Source organism: Lissotriton vulgaris, chromosome 6 (assembly GCF_964263255.1).
Source record: "Lissotriton vulgaris chromosome 6, aLisVul1.2, whole genome shotgun sequence".
Taxonomy (NCBI): domain Eukaryota; kingdom Metazoa; phylum Chordata; class Amphibia; order Caudata; family Salamandridae; genus Lissotriton; species Lissotriton vulgaris.
This window is the reverse complement of record NC_141694.1, coordinates 288476047-288495692: the sequence shown is the minus strand read 5'-3', so window position 1 is coordinate 288495692 and position 19646 is coordinate 288476047.

Sequence of the window (19646 nt, the reverse complement as noted above, 5' to 3'; positions counted from 1 at the left end):
TCTTGAGAAACTGTGATGTGCCCCAGACATGTATGGATATTAGCGTTCCAGCAGGGTGCCACAGGGTGGAGGTTCCGGCGCAGGAACACCTAGGTAAAGTGCCAGAGTGAAATCTACAAGATTTCACTCAGTCGCTTTTCCGACGCCGCTGCGTCAAAACCTTGTGCCTGCTTGAAGCAGGCGTAAGGCTTGACGCACCACGTTCTGTATGGGCAGGCCATGAGCATTGCTGGAGTTGCATCACGTTTGCGACACGGCTCCAGCAGTGGGCCACCATTCTAACAGGAAATGCGTCACGCATCTGTTTATCCTTGCGCCATGAAGTGCTGCATTGTAAATGCGGCTCATCTGTGGTGGCGCAAGGATAAACTTGCATGACGCATCTTATCTGGCTCATCTCTGCTGATTTGTAGCGATGCGCCAGTCGTCATAAATCTGCCCCATAGTGTTTCAACAAACTTGAGGGCATATTATCAAGACAGGCGATAAAATTATCACTGTTTTAGCAGCAGAAAACTGCTGCTACAACGGCGATAATGGGCTTGATAATATGCTCTATGAAATTCCAATTGAAGCCCATGTTAGATGTCCTTCACATTCCTAATGTGTCACTGGTGTGTGTGTTGCACAAACGTTTACACATTGTCCCTGGGATAAGCCTGGCTGCCTCGCCAAGTTACCAATGGGGTATGCAGGGGTTGTTTTGGGTGTGTAACTCCCTTACCCTGGCTAGAGTGGTCATTTCTGCGTGCTTAGGTACATACCCTATTTCTAAAATGGATGCATAAGTGCCTTGTGGGTGTGTGAATGTATGTGTAAGTGCCTCTGTCGCTGCCTGACTAGGTGTGTGAGTGGAAGTATGGTTTTGTAAATAGGTATATGAATGGCTGAGTGGGTGGGCAACTATGTGTATAACTATGTGTGTATGTGTATATGTAAGTGTGTGTGTAACTAACTTTCTGACTTCTGGGTATATAAATCACTGTATAAATCTGTGATTGGGTGTGACAGTGCCTATATGGATGTGTCAATCACTATGTAAGGGGATGTATAGGTGAGAAAATATGTGTGTGAATGGTTTTATGGGTGCGTAACTCAGTGTGCCAGTCACTGTCTGGCAAGATGAGTGGTGAGCACACAAATCTTTTGTGGGAGTGTAACTGGATGTGTAAGTGCCTGCCTGACTGTGTGTGTTGGTTCAAATTAGATACTATTAAAATGCATACTATAAGTAGGCACCGACATGTAATTTGTATACTGACTTAATTAAATAACTACAATTCCTATACATCCTTTGCTTGTCACTATGGGCTAGATGTAGGTGGGCAAATACCGGTCGGTAACGGACGAAAATCGGTAAATTTCCCGTTACTGACCGGTATTTAGCCCTTTGCGATGTAGGAGGCTGGATTTAAGGATTCGGTAATTTACCGATTACTTAATTTAAGGAATCGGTAAATTACCGAATCTTTAAATCCTATGTAGGGAGCACTCAAGTGAGTGCATTTTTGGTTTAAGGATTCATTATTTACCACCAACTACAAGTTGGTAGTAAATAACGAATACCTTTAAAAAAGCAATTTTGTGCTTTTTTAAAAGTGCCATGTGGCAGACATACGTGCACCACATGTGCACACATGCACGATTCAGGGGTGCAACAGGGTGTCAATGTGACACCCTGCCACCCTTGAATATGCTCCCCCTATTACCAATTCGGTATTTTCCGAATCTGTAATAGTGAATGGCTTCCCATTCATTCCTATGGGCCTCCAGGCCCATAGGAATGAATCGGAAGGTATTCCTTCTTACCGATTCGGTAAATACTGAATCGTTAATAACGAATATTACCGAAACGGTAACATTTACCGATTTTTTACCTACATTCTATTTACCGATTCTTAAATACCGAATCGCTAAAATTCAGTATTTAGGAATCGCTAAATAGAAATGACCTACATCTACCCCTATATGTTTAGTTAATGTTCTCATATAACCTGCATTTTGTTTTGCCTTTGACTCTAGTGTCTAGAAGCTACAGATTTTCATTCAGGTTATTTACACTCCTAAATTAGCTTCTTTTTTATATACATTTTTATAGTGCACCCTAATTCACATACCCGTAAAATCTACACACTGTTCTCTAACTGCTATGTTAATCTCACTTAATATCATTTATCAGTGTAAAATACAAGATGGAAATTTAGTATTGCTCTTCCACTCTCAGTCCCAAAGTACTAATAATGTCCGACCTTTCCAATGTGCCTTCACACATACTCCTCTTCTGAGCAAACTTAGACTTCCTTTCAGCTTTTAATTGTGTTATACCACTTCTAAATGGTCTCATTGTTTTTAACGCTTTTCATGATTTTTGTAAAGAAGCCCAATGTGTTAGGATTTTTAAGCGCATCCATGGATCAGCTGCGGTGCTCAGAGTGGCCCTTCCATGTAAATTTGCGGTGAATACTTACAAGCATGTAACAATATTATGTTAATCTTTTTCATTTCTATTTTACATTGTAAATTAAATTGTCAATTTCAAGCCAAACAATCCCTTGTGAGCAATGTTTGTACACCACCGTACTTCTGAGTTTCACAAAACAGTCTCTTCTGTTCCCTCCCCTGTACTCTTTTAGCTCAGTTTCCATGGTAAACAAGTTTTCAACATTCTATTGCTACCAGTGGGTCAAAGGTTCACAAGACTTTCTCTCTGCTGGGTACTGACTTCACATGAATTGTAGCCGGTGTGGTTGACTGGTTGGAAATTCCAAGCATATCCCAAACCACATAACTTTTTATTTTATTTTTCCACAGCCAATCACAGTAGTAGTTCATTTTTTTGTTAAAAGGCACTACCTATTTTAGTTCTCTGCACATCTCCACCATCCTATCAAATATGTTCCTCTATATTTTAGTTGCTGTCCTCCATTTTAACTGTCTTTCATCTGCCTCTTTCTGCTGCAGCCTTTTCCTATGTGCTACTCCTGCTTGTCTCCAAAATGATCAAAGTCTGGATTGTGGGCCATAGTTTTGTGTTTTGGGCCAGAGGGAGTTCTAGAAGGAGTAGCATTGACAGAGACCTAGGTTTACCTAATGTAGACATTGCTTGGGTTGACAAAAGAGGGTTAAAGTGGCATCAATTGCTACCTTTGGTTGAAAGCATTATGGATTGCCAACATCCAGATCTCATGATTATGCACTGTGGTGGCAATTACCTATGTGCAATTAGGAAGGTAGGACTGGAAATCCTAATGAAGGATACCTTTGGTAAATTAATAACACTTTTTCCACACACTATCTTGGTAGACTACAACATTTGTGAAAGATAGAAGTGGCAGTGGTCAACCAAATTCTGTCCACGGATAGAGAAAATATGTCAATAAAACTGTTTCTACATTCCTCCGAGACCACAACATGGGCTTTATATACTATAACAACTAATGCTTCGATATAGATGGAATATATCAAAAAGACAGTGTCTATTTCACAAATGGTGGCAACAGGGTGTTTTGTCCAACAACTTGAAAGACTGCATCCTGATCCTGTTCTATGTGTACTTATCATCTACACATTATGAACACAAAGCAAATCCGTTTCCCAAACACTGGTTCATTTGGTTTTCAAATCCTTTTTTTTCAATTTCTCACTCAGATCCACAGATCCAACGCAGATCCCCAAACAAAAGCACACATTAAATGCAAAACACCATATTTGGGATTTGCAACGGACCTGCGGATCTGATCCCAACCAAAAGCACACAATCAATATAAAACAACAATACATTTAATACAGTTGGTGTGACTGTGTGGGTCTGTGAGTCGGAATGTGAGTGTGTGACTGGATGACTGGGTGTGTGAGTGGCTGTGTAGGTGAGTGCTGGTGTGGGCATGTAAGTGAGTTGGTGAGTGGCTGTGGTTGAGTACTGGTGTGGGTTTGTGAGTGGCTGTTTCGGTCTGTGAGTGGCTGTTTGGGTATGTGAATGGTTGGGTGAGAGGCTGTATGGGTATTTGAGTGGGTGTTTAAGTTGTTATGTGGGTATGTGAGTCAGTGTCTAAGTGGCTGTATGGGTCTGACTGGGTGGGTGAGTAATTTTGTAGGTCTGTGAATGACTGTATGGGTTAGTGAGTGGGTGTGTGAGTGGTTATCAAGGGAATTGAGTGGGTGTGTGAGTTCCTATATGTGTAACTGACTGGGTGTAAGTGGCTGTATAAGTCTTCTAATAGGTGTATAACTGGTTATGTGGGTGTGCATGTGATTATCTGGGTGTGTGAGTGGCTGTATGGGTGTGTTGGTAGCTGTAAGGGTATGTGTGAGGGTATATGAGTGGCTCTATGGGTGTGTGAGTGGGTATGCAAGTACGTGTATGGGTGTGTAAGGGTGTGTGTGAGTAGTTATAGTGCCTGCATGAGTAGCTGCATGGGTCTGTGACTGGGTGAGTGAGTGGCTGTATGACTGGATGTGTGGGTGTGTTAGTTAGTGTGTGAGTGATGTATCAGTATGTAAGTAGGTTTATGAGTGTCTCAGGGGGTATGTGAGTATGTGTATCAGTGTGTGAGTAGCTATGTAAGTGACTGTTCAGTGTGTGAGTAGATGTATGTGTATGTGAGAGGGTCTGTGAGTGGGTGCCTGAGTGAGTGTATGGGTGGGTATCTGGGTGGGTGAGTGGCTGTATGGGTCTCTGACTAGGTGTGTGAGTGGCTATATGAGTGAGTGGGTATGTGAGTGTGTGTATGGGTGAGTGAATTGTTGTGTAAGTGTGTGAGTAGCTGTGTGAGTGACTGTATGGGTTTGTGAGTGGTTATCTGGGCATGTGTGTGGCTATTTGGTTCAGTGGCTGGGTGTGTGAATGGCTCAGTAGGTCTGTGAGTGGGTGTGAGAAACTGCATGGGTATGTGAGTGCTTCTGTGATGTAAGTGTAAATGATGTAGGTGGGTATGTAAGTGTGTGACTGGTTGTCTAAGTGGGTGTGTAAGTAGCTGTGTGGGTGAGTGTTGTTGTGGGTGTAAGAGTGGCTGTTTAGGTGTTGTAAAGAGCTGTGTGACTGGCTGGACGGATATATGAATGGGTTTCTAAGTAGTTATGGGTATGAGTCAATGTGTGAGTGGCTGTATCAGTCTGTGCCTGGATGAGTGAGTGGCTGTATGGGTCTGTGAGTGGGTGTGTGCATGGTTGTTTGGGTATATGAATGGGTATGTGAGTAGGTATATGAGTCTGTGAGTGGGTATGTTAGTGTGTGTATGGGTGAGTGAATTATTTTGTGGGTGTGTGAGTGGCTGTGTGAGTGGCTGTATGGGTTTGTGAGTGATTATCTGGGAGTGTGAGTGGCTGTGTGGCTGTGTGAGTGGTTATCTGGGTCTGTGAGTGGGCCTGTGAGCATTCGTAAGTTTTTTTCATTGGGGCAGGATCCACATATCCAGTGTGAATTCACACAGGGGCGGTGCTGAGCACTGCAATTGACCTGCAGATTTTCGCACATGGAAAGAAAAGTTTACCGGGCAATTTCTTGCCAAATGCAAAAAGCAGTGGAGGTACTGTTCCTATCAGAAAGCAAAGAAGAAAGAAGGGCAGCTGAAGAAGGGGGAATCCTAAGAATTATTTTTTGGTGCACTCCACACATATCCAAGAGGATGTCATGCTTCATCATCGAGTGTGCTCCTCGTAGAATCATTGCTGCAATGCACTAAGGTCAATTTAGCAGAGATCTTTGTATTTTTGCTGTCTGATGAGAAGTGCCTCTGTGAGGGCATTTTGAATGTGTGGGTTGGAGTGAATGTGTATAATAAAGTGAAGGGAGACTGAAACTGTCCAAGAGATACCCAACTGGATTTTAATGTGATGATTGCAATGGCAGGATTGAAAAAAAACATAATTTGGTTGGGCTACTACAGGAGTGTGGTGTATCCAAGTAGCCTAAATCTGTGAGCATTGTCGGGTTGACACGTTTCATGTCTGATGGCCTAAAAAGGATCCACTGCACTTCTGCAGGACCTACAAAAAGGAGGATAACCCCTACCCCACACCTAAGATGTGATTTCCAGTGTAGGTATTCCCCTTGAAGAAAATACCTGGTTCAAAAAGTTTAAAAGTGATCGTCCAACCTAGAAAATAAATGAGAAAATAAAGAAAACACACAGTAAACAAATGTTTTGCATGTATGGTCCAATGTGTCACCAGGATCACAATGTAGCATAGTATTATCAAAGCTAGACATGAAAGAAGTGAAAAACACACTAGTACACACAATATAACAGAACAGGCAAGTGAACATACGCGGAACAGACAACTCAAAACCAATCTGTGTTGGTGTTACACAGCGTATCATAAGTGTTTGGTAGTCCTCAGGTGTGAGTGAAGTGAGTGAAGGGTCTTACCCTTTGGATAAATCAAGTATACCCCATAGGTCAAAAGCAGAGGGTAGGCCTCAGCTGCTAACTGTGGAAAGAGCAATGAGTGTCAGCATAAAGAAACAGTATATGAAGGAAACACAAATGTCCTTAGGGTGAAAAGTAAAAGATAAACAGAGAGTTTTAAAGAGAAGCAACCATACTCATGTGGTTTCTGCTCAGAGAGCGTAAGAGACCTACCATCCTCTGCTTGCCTGGATCGACACAGAGCAGAGAAGACCCCTATTTTAAGGTGCGGGTAATCAGAGTGATTGTTCTCAGGTGCAGTGCATGCGGCCGCTGGAAGGAGTGCTTCTTAAGATGGGGCCAATTTATGGAGGAAGGCATGATATTACCATGGGCTGAACTAAGCCAGAAGACAGATTTTAAGTTATCTAGATTTAAATATTACCAGTTAGTTAGTTGGTCACGAACCCAGTCAAACCTTGGGGCAGAGTCGGAGGTCGAGAGGTATTTATTAAAAACACAAAGCTATAGGAAGGTGGTCTCCAAGTGGTATTGGGTATAAGTTCAAGGAGATGATGAAGATGAAATCTGGAATCTGGACATTCCAGGCTGCGATTTCCAAAACTTATGGCAAGTACCTGCTGCTACATTATGGGCCTCAGTAATTTCGGCTCCACTTAGGACGAATCACCTGTTCACCCTATACAGGGCCTACTGGTCTCCCAAGAAACTACCTAAGACAGAAGGTACTAGAAGAAGATGCTGCCTGAAATGCCAATTGGAAAATGCAGACGATATACATCTCTTTTGGCAGTGTCCAACCATCCAGCTCTTCTGGCAAGAAGTGGGTAAAGTATAAAAAAAAATCCTGGGTGGCAAATTTTAGGTAAGCCTTCCTTTGGTTATATTTGGAGTAGATAACAATAGCTGGGGTAAAACAGCAGATCTCTATTGTTTACCTTAATGACAAATGCGCGTAGGGAAATTTGTGTAAAATGGGTCTCTGAGTTCTCCCCTACATGTGCGAGTTGGATAAACTTTTCAAGACATATAGCAAGACTAGACTGTCAGATCGGTTCAGCTAAGAAAGAAAAAAGGTGGTCCTCCTTTGTCTCTCTTGACTCTTGATATCTGCGTACATAACATACTTTCCCAGTAAGCTTTAAAGTTATATCTTGGTGTTTTTGCTTTATTCAGATTAGTCCAAGGATTAAGACAAGCTCAATGGGTTGACGAGATCTGTGGTGGTCACCGCTAGACTCCTTATCAACTGCGAGTTGGGAAAGGCTTCGCTCTCCCTGGCATAGATCTTGGAAGGTGTATGGCGCCCAGATTCCACAGACCTTCAGAAAGATTTCGCTCTCAGCCTTTGTCAAATATGAGGACAAAAAAAAAATGAGAGGAGGGCTGCGCTTTAGCCAATATGAGCGAGCCCCTTGTGTGCTGATGTAACAGAGGTATCCTTGCTCAGTGGCAGCCATCTTGAAGTGTGTAGCGGTCAAAAGCGGGCCAGCCTAAAGTCAACAATGGTTTTGAAAGGTGGTATCTAAACAGTAAACTAAGACAGCTGAATGTTTTCTTAATGGAGGATGACGATAAAGGATAAGTATGGTGCACCGAAGTGCTCTCGCATATAAAGTGAGAGAAGCAAGCTGGGTGCACATAACCGCTAGCCATCCCTCATGGTGGAATATAGGCTTATTGGCGTCTGTGTTCATGTTGGAAAAATGGGTTGCCTCTTGTAAAAAGTAACAAGGGGGCGGCCAAGTGGTCTATTTCCAATACACTGTGTTAAAATTCCTGCTGAGGGCTGAGAAAAGACTGCTCCACAACACAACCCCCCCCAGGCTTGTCGAGTCAACCTACCACTTAAAGACACTGGACAAACTTCTTTCCCTCCCAAAAACAACCTAAAGTTAGGCTGCACAGTTTGTATTTGTAATTTTACTTATTAGAAAACAGTTTGACCTTCTAATTAGGTGACACCGTCATGAAATTTTAGAAGTCTTATTTATTAATAAACTTTTACTCTTAATACATATTTAAACACCAAATTTTACATCTTGGAGTTAGAATACGTATGTTTTATTAATCTTTTAAGTATGCCCAGAGCATCACAGTTTAAACTGATTTTATGAATACACCTCACCATGTAATTTTGTTGCAATGGTTTGAAGTAACTTAACAATTAGTCAATATACTAAAAACTAAAACAATGGATTAGGATGCTTTGAGAGTGCCACTGGACCAATGGCCAATGAGGAGAAGGGAGAAGAGAAGGGGCATACTGAAGCCAATAGACGCAATCCCCTTGCATGTTGGTGTAGGGGAAGTGTCATCCCTCAGTGTCGGCCATCTTGGAGAGTGTAGAGGCCAAATGCAGGCCGGCCTAAAGTTATAATGGTATTAGAAAGGTTCCATCTGAAACAGTGGACTAAGACTATTAAATGTTTTCTTAGTGGAGGGTGACAGCATAGGATAAGTGTGGTGCATCTAAGTGTTCTCACATATATAGCGACGGAGAGCAAGTCGGGTGCACATAAACGCTAGCCTTTCCTCGTGGTGCAATGTAGGCATATTGGCATCTGTGTGCATGTTGGAAGTATGGGCCACCTCATTTAATAAGTAACACTGCTGAGGCAAAGTGTTCTCTCCCAGAACAGTATGATGCGTGGGCGCACTATTGGGAAGGTATTGTTTTGGCACCCGAAATAATCAGAGATCCATTTGTGACACATCAAAATGCCAGTGTCCCCAATTTCAATTCCTGCTGGTCCATGGTCGCTTGCATAGGGGTATATAAGGGAAGTGGTACTGTCTGAATGGTATCAACAGAAGCGTTTGTGCTTATGAAGAAGAGACCAATGCCTGGTCGAAAAGTACTTATCATAATCACTGCTTAGTCTAGTGTGTGAGACTCCATAGCATAGCGTCCCAATGTGACAAGTCTGTGGCAATATATTAAATGAGGTAACCTTTTGAAGAAAAAGTCAATGCATTGTAAGAGAGTATCTGATGTCGCAGGGGACTGACTGTAGAATTACACCTTGCAAATTTGGTGTAATTCCGTACAGCTGTTTCCTATGGGAAATTGCATTGGGAAAATGTGTTTTGGGATCCCCCTTTTCTCGGCCCCCACTTGACGGATCACCCCAAAACTTTCCAGGCAGCAGCTGTAGTAGTTGGTGTACTAGTTTTGACAATTTTGTGAAGATTCTTAAAAAAGGCACCAAAGTTATTAGCAAAACAAAAAATGCTTTGTCTATGGAAACTAGGTCCTAACTATAACCACCTACTGGCGAGCGGCAGCAGGATATATAATAATAATAATAATAAAAACATTTATAAAGCGCCTGGCTGCACGAAACTGTGTGTCCCCACGCTTACTGCTTACAAAATATTCGAGAGGAGTAGAGACAAAGGGAAGTGCTATCTTAAAATTATTTCGTGAATAGGTGAGTTTTCAGTTTTGCCCTGAATAGTGTTTCGGAAGGTTCCATCCGTAAATGGAGTGGGAGGGCATTCCAGTATTTAACCGCCAGAAAGCGGAAGGATTTACCTCCCATTTTCGCTCTGGTGATACGGGGTAGTTTGAATTGCATCATGCCTGATGATCTTAAGTCTCTGATCGGGCAATGGATGGTCAGGAGACTTCTAAGGTAGATAGGTCCTTTATGGTGGGCTATCCGAAGGGCATAGCAGAGGCTTTTAAATCTGATTCTTTCCTTGACGGGAAGCCAGTGCAGCTTGGCTAGGGCTGCTTTGGAGGAAGTTTTTCTAGGAAGACCTAGTACCATTCGGGCGGCTGCATTTTGAATGCATTGCAGCTGGTGTAGGCCTTTCTGGTTAAGGCCTATCAGGAGAGCATTTCCATAATCTAAATGGCGTGTTATTAGAGCATGTACTATTGTTTTTCTGGCTCTGATGGGAATAAGGTCAATGATTTTACGAAGGACTTTTAGTGTGCCGAAGCACTTTCCTGTTATTTTGCTAACTTGGGATTTGCCCGAGAGGTCAGAATCTAACATGACCCCTAGGTTTCTAACTGTTTCTACAGGGCTGGGTAGTTCACCCAGTACAGTGGGCCACCATGCATGGGACCATGTTGAGATTTCTTTCCCCACCACCAGCACCTCAGTCTTGTCTCCATTTAAGTGGAGACAATTGTTGTCCATCCAAGTGGCTACAGCCACCATGCAGCTTGAGAAATTGGTGGCATATTCCTTGCTGTCCGGTGTTAGTTTGAACATTAATTGAGTGTCGTCAGCATAGCTGACAATGCCCACCCCAAAATTCTCTACAACATGTGCCAGGGGTTCCATGTAGATGTTAAATAAAGTAGGGCTCAGACTGGAGCCCTAGTCCCTACTATATGATCGGATGAAACGCATCATGTCTGCATGGTGGAAACTAAATCACTGAATATTTAAAACTTGCTGGTGTGGTCGGTTTCCAGGTTGGTGCCTTGAGGTGCTATCGGGGATCGTGTTTCTATATATATTTTTATATATATATATATTGAAAAAACCATAGGTTTCACACACGTTATAGTTAGGAATTAGCATTTAAAAAACCTTGTAAACTCATTTAAAAAACCATAGGTTTCACATGTTATAGTTAGCTGAACATTTCTCTCATACAAAACCTTTGAAATTCCTCCGTTATAGTTAGCTCAGCTACCTATAACTTGCGCGCCCGCAATGCACTGCTGATGACGTCACATATTATATCACTCATGACATGGTCAGTGACATCACTCATGACATCACTGATGACATCTCAAATGACATCCCTGATGACATCATCAAGTGAATGTGTGTCTTTATGAAAAATATTTTTTTTTATATATGTATATCTAAAGGTCGATGGAAGAATAAATGGGTAAATAAGTGTCTAAATGGATGTTTATTTTTGTAAAATTGATTGTAGAACTGACTTATTAAGTATATCTAAGTGAATAGGTGTACTAGCGAGTAATCTTTAAATATTGAAATATCTGTATCAGTGTCTCACTTTGTATATATGTGGCTGCATGGGTTGGTGAGTAGCTACATGAGTTTGTATATGGGTTATTAGTTGGTTTTTTGAGTACCAAAATGAGTGTTTGTACGGTTCGGTGGGGAGTATTACTTAGCGCACTGATGCATGAATGACTGACTCACTGTTTGTATGTGTTTTGAAGACAGCATGTGTGCAGGACTGTATGGGTGGATGAGTGTGTATATGGGTGTGTTAGTGAGTCAATGACTGTCTCAATAGTATCTTTATGAGTAACTACATATGTTTTAAACTAGTATATGTGAGTATATAAGGGAGTATATCTGAGAGCGACAGATTCTAAGACTTCCTGTATAAATAAGTATGTGTTTCTATAAGTGATTGTTTAAGAGAGTGAGTATGTCTACGATTCTGTAGAAGTTAGTGTAGTGGTGGGTGTATAGCTGTACATGCAAGTAAATGGATATTTGATAGTTTATTTGCATGTGTGAGTATGTGTGTGACTAACTCTATAGATGAGTGTTGGTGTGTAACAGGATACATAGGTGTATGACTACATATGATGAGTCAGTATATGTATGAGTGACTATATATAACTGTTGGTGAATGAGTGGATGTGAATGTAGATTTTGGTATTACTCAATAGGTTGTTCTAACTGGAATTGATATCTCCGTTTTTTTAATAATTTTAGTTTCTATTTTTTTTTAATTTGTTTATTGCACAAATAAGTAATCCACTCTTACATACAGAAGAATTGAGAAAATTGTCAAGAACCATCAGGTGAAGCATTAATCAATAAGCAGATATTCTCAGAGAGGGATTACCGATTGTTAGAATGATACATTGCAATAGTACAATTTTATTTTTTATGAAATCATAAAAACAGTAGTAGTAAGTTTGCGAGAGTAGTAGAGCAGATCAATCAGCACAATTACAACCTCAGTCTTTGTATGGCGTATCGAGAAATGTAAACATCAAGACATTCAGAGACTGGCCAGTTGTTCGCTTAACACCTTGCAAGTAGGAACGGAGTTTTACAGTGACACAGGTACAACTTAAGGCAATCCATGGAGCTCCCTCAATAGCCACGGGTACACCCAACAGCAGCCTTCCGCTGTGTCGATCTCTAATGACCAACAGGGGGGGTTGCTGTACTGTTCCTAGAGAAAGAAGAGGTAGGAAAATTCTTGCTGGCGTGACCAAGGGGGGGGGGGGAAGGGATATTACTGATACCCTGGGGCATCCATTATGTTGGATATATTTGCCTCACACACCCCGAGGAGTGTCATGCTTCATCATCGGCGGTTGCTCCTCGTCGGGGAGGCGGTGCAATCCCTACTCCAGCCACACCTTGGGCTCAGCGCTGTAGTTCAGCCCTGCCGAACACTCATGTGGCCTCTAGGATATGATCATTAGGTGAGTAGGGGAATCTAAACATGCTCATTTTAATGGTTTTGAAGATCACAGTGGAAGTGTGCTGTTATGCCTTTTGAACTACATAGTGGTGTCTGCACTAAAAACCCTGCCTAATACCTGACATGCTACAGGCAGGTATTGAGATTTATACTGCTGCATTTTTAACCTTGTACATTTACACTCTTGTTTTTAAACCTGCACCCTCACTGTCTACAGTATGAGTCACAGTTCTAGTTATTGCGTGTGCTCCACAGTTTTACATTGCACGCTCAATACACTTGGCATGCGGTGGATGAGTACATTCACTTTAAACACCACCAGCATGTTAGTATATGTTCTTCCTGGCAATATTGTGACTGTCGATTTTTGTTTAATTACTGTTTCCTTATCCTTCCTCTAGACATAGGCATAGGAGGATCCACTAAGGTAACATTACAACACATATGACACGAGCATGTTGTTGTCTTCACTTTGGTCCTGAAGAATCGCGGTAAATATACCAATAGCGAGAAACATGTTGACCACATGCACCACTAGTATCTTCTAGGGTCACACAACATAATAGGTTGACACCTAGGGAACTAGCTTCACCTTTTAACCGTAGCTAGGGGACCCCCAGAATAAAGTCCATTCCGGTACCCCTTGCTACATTTTAGCCACCTTACCATAGGTATACACCTCCCTGCCCACATACCCCCACTTCACCTATAGGCAGTTGGAAAAAAGATCTCCGCCAAAGAGCCCCTCTCTGAGGTGTGCCCGTCGGGGATTGCACCGCCTCCCCGACGAGGAGCAACCGCCGATGATGAAGCATGACACTCCTCTGGGTGTGTGAGGCAAATATATCCAACATAATGGATGCCCCAGGGTATCAGTAATATCCCTTTCCCCCCCCCCCCCCTTGGTCACGCCAGCAAGAATTTTCCTACCTCTTCTTTCTCTAGGAACAGTACAGCAACCCCCCCTTTTGGTTTGACTCTCTAGTACTCTGTACGGACACTAAGCTGTTACTGGACCTTCCACCATCTTGAGTGGTAAATAGTGTCCTTTCGCCTCCCCCTTTTTTGAAACCGATCTCTAATGACCCACACAGAAATAGCAGTGAAAGCAGTCACAGGGCTGCAGTGTAGCCCCCCTTAGCCTACCCCCACAGGTTCAATTGAATTAATCGATTGGGATTGTGTCTTCTGAGCGAGCTTCGCAACATATTTCCGAAACGGCCCCCATATGTCAGTTGGTCGGGACGCAATCGGAATCTGTTGCCGCGGAAAGTTGGCAACATAGCCAAGCAGCGCAATTTCAGGGGTGGGTTGCAGCTCCATGCCCAATATGTCACCCAGAACCCGGTGCACCCTTAACCAGTATTCATGTAAGCGTGGGCATGTCCAGGAAAGATGGGCGAAATCAGCCTGCGGTGCTCTGCATTTAGGGCAGTGGTGCGGCCTGCTAGAGTCAATTTTGTGAGCAAGTGCGGGAGTGTGATACGTCCTCCTCAGGAACTTAAAGTGGATACGTTTATGCTTGCTGTTTATGGAAACGTCTCTAGTGGTAGCGCAACACGCCACCCATTGACTCTGTGATCTGGATGCCCAGGTCGCCCTCCCAAGCGGCGCGCACTGCTGCGTCTGAGGAAGGGATTGAAGCCAGGAATATCTTGTATAATTTAGAGACAACATGTCTGGTTCTGGACTATAAATGTGAGTGGGGGGGAAATCCTCCAAAGGGAGCGGAAATGTGGGGAATTCAGCATGGAGCATGGAGCGAAGTCTGGTTAGTGTGAAGGAGTCCATAAACGTTCGGTCAGTGAAGCGGAGATCTTCCGACAGGGAGAAAACGTGTCCGTCTGGGATGAGGGTTAGGAAATGGCAAAGCAGAAGAGTACAATTTCTCAATGTGCAATAGGCACCGTAGTTTATCCCAAGCCCAGGATGTAGTGGACACAGGTTGTATGTCCTGTGGGTCTCGAGGGAGTCCTCTAGGTAGGATGGAATTAAGGGCCACAGGGAGCGCCATATCAGTCTCAGGCCTCAGATGTAGGATTCTAGCATCCGGGTGAAACCAGGGATGCGCATATGAACTCTTTGCCACTAAATAATAAAGAAAAAAATCTGGGACTCCGAAGCCCCCTCATTCGTAAGGGAGCGTCAATGTGCGCCAGGCAACTCGTGGGTTTTTACCGCCCCACACCAAGCGCAACAGTAAGGAACGAAGTTGTGGAAAAAAATCTTGGTGAGAGGGATCGGAATGTTGTTGAATAAATACAGAAACCGGGGGAGGACAATCATTTAGATAATGGCAATCCTGCCAGCGATGGACAAGGGGAGGCGAAGCCAGCGCTCCGTGTGGTCTTCCAAGAAATCCAGGGCATGTCCGTAGTTCAAACGGATAATGGACACTGTGTCCAGATGGATATGGATTCCCAAATATTTCACGGAGTCGGTGCTCCATTCAAGCGGGAAAGCACAAGTTCACTGTGAAGTGGAGGGGGTAAGCGGAAAAATGACAGATTTATGCCAATTTATTCTGAGGCCTGAGTATTCGCCAAAGTGGGCAATCTCCGACAACAGCGGCTCCAAATTGGACCGAGGAGTCCGAACATACAAGACAGTGTCGTCTGCATATAGCGAGACGAGAAGGGGCCCGGTGCGAAACTGTAGCCCTCTGTGGAGGTGTTTCTCTTGAAAATGTCGCACCAAGGGGTCCATCGCGATGATGAACAGGAGCGGGGATAAGGGGCACCCCTGGCGGGTGCCTCGGGAAAGTGAAAAGCTTTCAGTAATGGTGCCATTCAATCGTATCCGGGCAGTGGGAGCCGAGTACAGTAACTCCATTGTCGCCACAAACATTGCAAGCATGCCCATTCGTCTCATTATCGACAATAAGAAGGGCCACTCCAGGGTGTCGAATGCTTTCTACGCGTCCAGGAACACCGCTGCAGCCGGGGTGGAGGGATCAATCCTGTGTAGAACAGAAAACAGTGTCCGAAGATTGAGGGAGGTGGATCTATGTGCGACAAATCTGGACTGGACCGGCGAAATTATGGTCTCAACGAGTAGCGCCAAGCGGATTGCAAGGACTTTGGCCAAGATCTTGTAGTCCAAGTTTAAGAGGGATAAGGACCTGTAGGAGCTACACAAAGAAGGGTCTCAGCCCTGCTTGGGTAGTAGAACAACTACTGCTTCCCGGAGTGTGGGCGGGAGAACTCCCGCCTCCAGGGCCTCCGCATACACCTCGACCAGCCTAGGCACGTGTTCCTCCTTGTATTCTTTATAGAATTCAGCCGAGTAACCATCCAGGCCCGGTGCAGATGAGCTCCTCAATGAATCAATGGCCTCAACTATAGAGTCCGGCATTATGGGCATGGCTAGAAACTCCTGCATATTTTTCTCCAGGTATACCATGGCGATCTCATTCAAATAAGACCCAGGGTTGCCATGCTCCCCTGCCAATGTGGATGTGTAGAGAGTTTTGTAGTATTACAAAAGGTGTTAGATATATCGGGAGTGGAATGGTGTTGTGTGCCCTGCGCGTCAACCACGTCAGTAATGTAAGCTGCCTGGTGTGGTGGACGGACCATTTGCGCCAATATCCTGCCCGGCCTGTCACCCTCTCCGTACTGACGCGCTGTGTAGTATTTTCCCATGAACCACAGTTCCCGGTCTGCAGCGTCACGAAATTCTAAGAGTAACTCAAGACGCTTGGCTTCACAGTCAGTCGAGGGATCCTCAAGGATTCCTTTCTATACCTCAGAAATATCCGTCTCAATGTGAGCCAATGTGGAGCGAATCTCACGCAAGGTCCCCACGTGTTTGGCAATTCAGACCCGCGCAAGGTGGCCTTGAAGCCCTCCCATAACGTGGCCCAGGAAACTACAGAGCCGGTATTAATGTCAAAGTAGTCATCGATGGCAGTGCAGATCTCCTCTTTAAACACCGGATCCAACAGGGCCCTACCAGGGAACCGCCACTGCCTCTCGTAACCGCCCAGCCTGGGGATCGCTAGAGTTAACACTATGGGTGAGTGGTCCGACAGCGTGCGTGGAAGAGTGGAAAGGCCGTCCACCCAGCCTGCAATGCCCGGGGAGAGGAGCCAATAGTCAATTCTAGTACTAGTATTGTGGAAACCAGAGTGATGCGTATAATCAGGTGCGTGTGGGTGCAGCCGAGCTTCTATGTCTATTACAGAAAAGTGGGAACAAATTTCCGGCAGCACTGAGCGGGCCTGTGGTTTGCAGTCCGGAGAGGGAGAAGTGCTGTCTCTTCCTGGTTTCATTAATAGGTTAAAGTCACCTCCCATAGCCAACAGATCTATGTCAGAGTGAAGCAGCGTGAGCTGTAGGTCTTGAAAAAAAGCCGGAGAATCCACGTTGGGGCCATTGCGATCCTATACCCAAACAGCACACCCGTTATGAGCACTTATCTGCCCTCCCCATCAACTTTACTACCAGTCAGTATGAAGGGAACACGTTTGTGCACAAGTATCGCAACGCCTCTAGCATATCTGCTGCAATTCGAAAACACTCGGTGTGTCCCCCAACTTTTCGCCACAGCAATCGTATCTGGCTGAACTAAGTGAGTCTCCTGCAAAAAGAGGATATCCACCTTATGTCGTGCTGCATAGTTCAGTACCTGTTTGGGTTTCCTTGTGGTGTTTAAACCACGAACGTTCCAAGACATTAAAGTGAGTCTGGACGGACCAGACTGCAGACCTACCCTGTCCATAACATCACATTAAAGATAATTGCCAGCCGGCGTGCATCCGTCAATCTACTCTCATGTATTCGCAATTGCTCACAAACATAGATGACCACAGAAAGAAAACACGTCCCAACCCCCACCCACCACCCAGCCTCCCAGCATCCCAGGAGAGGCAATCCCCAAACAAACGCTGATCAACAGTGCAAAACACAAAAAGTAAAAGCCAGTCAATTAAATAATATCGCTGCAAAAAAAATGTGAAAGCCCCAGAAGAGATAAACAATAAGGCATTCGCCATAGGGGGTAGCAACGCCACGCCATGCAGGCGTCCCAACTAGCGACTCCTCGATTAGTGACTTATTCAACAAACTCTGTAAAGTCAACATCCAATAGTTAACACAACAAGCAGTGTACAAAGATTAGTTAACATCGAACATTCAGCCCTGTCCAGTTTCGGCAAAAAGATCAGCACTGGACTGTGTGTCGCTGCGAGGCGGAGATCTAGGTGCAGAGCCAGAAGCAGATGGTGAGCCATGTTTTTTGTAGCCTTGACAGAAGTCTTGTGCCTTCGCGGGGGAGTCAAAAATGCGGAATCCGCTGTTCACATCCACCTTCAATCTGGCCGGGTACAGCATGCCGTATTTTAATCCAAGATTTCGGAGCACCGAAGCGCGGCATCACGGTCGCGGAAGTTCATGATTCTGGCGATAATTAGAAGCGGTGGCTGGCCAGGGCGAGGATCAGGTCCCAGCGACCTGTGTGCTCGTTCGACAACCAAGCCAGCAGTGAAGGTGTCCCTGCCGAATAATTCAATGAGGAGGTTTTCAACAAAGGTGTCAAATCGGCCAGTGGCAGTTGTCTCCGCCACGCCAAGTATGCGAATGTTGTTGCGCCGGCTACGCGCTTCTAAGTCTTCGTTTTTTATAGCCACGTCTTTTAGGATCGTCTCCACCCGTTCCAGTCGCTTCAGTGATTTCGAGGCTCCATCTTCGATATCCGATATTCTAGATTCCGCCACGTCGAGTCGTCTGTCATGGGCCTGCACCTTGGAGCCCATGTCAGCAAGTTTTTTCTCAAAACTGTCAAAGCGGGTGTCAAGCGCCTTAAAGCCCGCGTGCATTTCACCCATCATGGTGGCGACCATGGCCGCGGCGTCCCCTATGTCAGCCGAAGTGGCAGCCCCAGCAGCCGAACCAGGTGGAGGATCCGTAGTGAGGAGGGGGTCTTATCAAAGCTGAGCTTCCTCTGATTCGGGTCCCGCTTTCCCATCGCCGCGGCAGCACGGAGGGAGCAGTCGCAACGGAAGAAAGACGTGGAGCTAACCCACAAGGTGGGGAATGAGGTAGGGTAATGCAAAAGTGCCCAGCAGTCCCACAACTAGTCAGGCCCCAGTATTCGCCATGAGATCGGGCCAAATGAGGTGAGTGAAAATGAGGTCCGCCTCACACGTACAATCCAATGGCGGCGGGTAGCAGCGGCAGCCAAGGACCAGGTAGTTGCTTGGGCCGTTGTCCGTTGATGTAGAGCACTCACTGCGTTCAATGGAGAGGGGAGCGGCCCTCTCCCGTTGACTAGAACAGGAGGGAAGGAGGGAAGCAAAGGTCCCCCCGAGTGCGACTGAGGCGGGGCCGCCAAATTCCACTAAGGAGCGCCCCTCGGCTACCCAACCACCATATTCCCCCACGCCCATCGTCCCCTAGCGAGCACTCCCGCCAGCCGCCCAGCACCCGACACAGGCCCGCAAATCGAGGCCCCGGTCTCAGTACGCCCCTAGGCCAGCAGGCCGCGATCGCGCTAAAGACCCGGGCGACCCCACCCGGGAGCCAGCGAAAGGCGGGCAGCGCGCGAGAAGCCCCGCAGGACACACTCGAGAGGGCGAACGGCTCGGTAGTCGAGCACCGCATGGCACTCACCCAGCGATCCGGCGCAGATAGAGAAGATGGCGCCGAGGTCCGGAGGCCTCGATTCTCCTCCGCCTTACACACTCCTTTAGGACGTACCCACGATCTCCCGAGTCACCCAGATGCTCGGGGCGACAACAGCTTTCAGATCCGCAGGGATGTGGAGGACAGGAGCGGCGGGTTACATCTTAATCGTCGCCGTCGGGAGCCCGCATGGAGGAGCTTCACGGAAAGGCAGCCATTCCGTTCGCCGCCGTGGCCACTCCCCCCAATTTTAATTTCTATT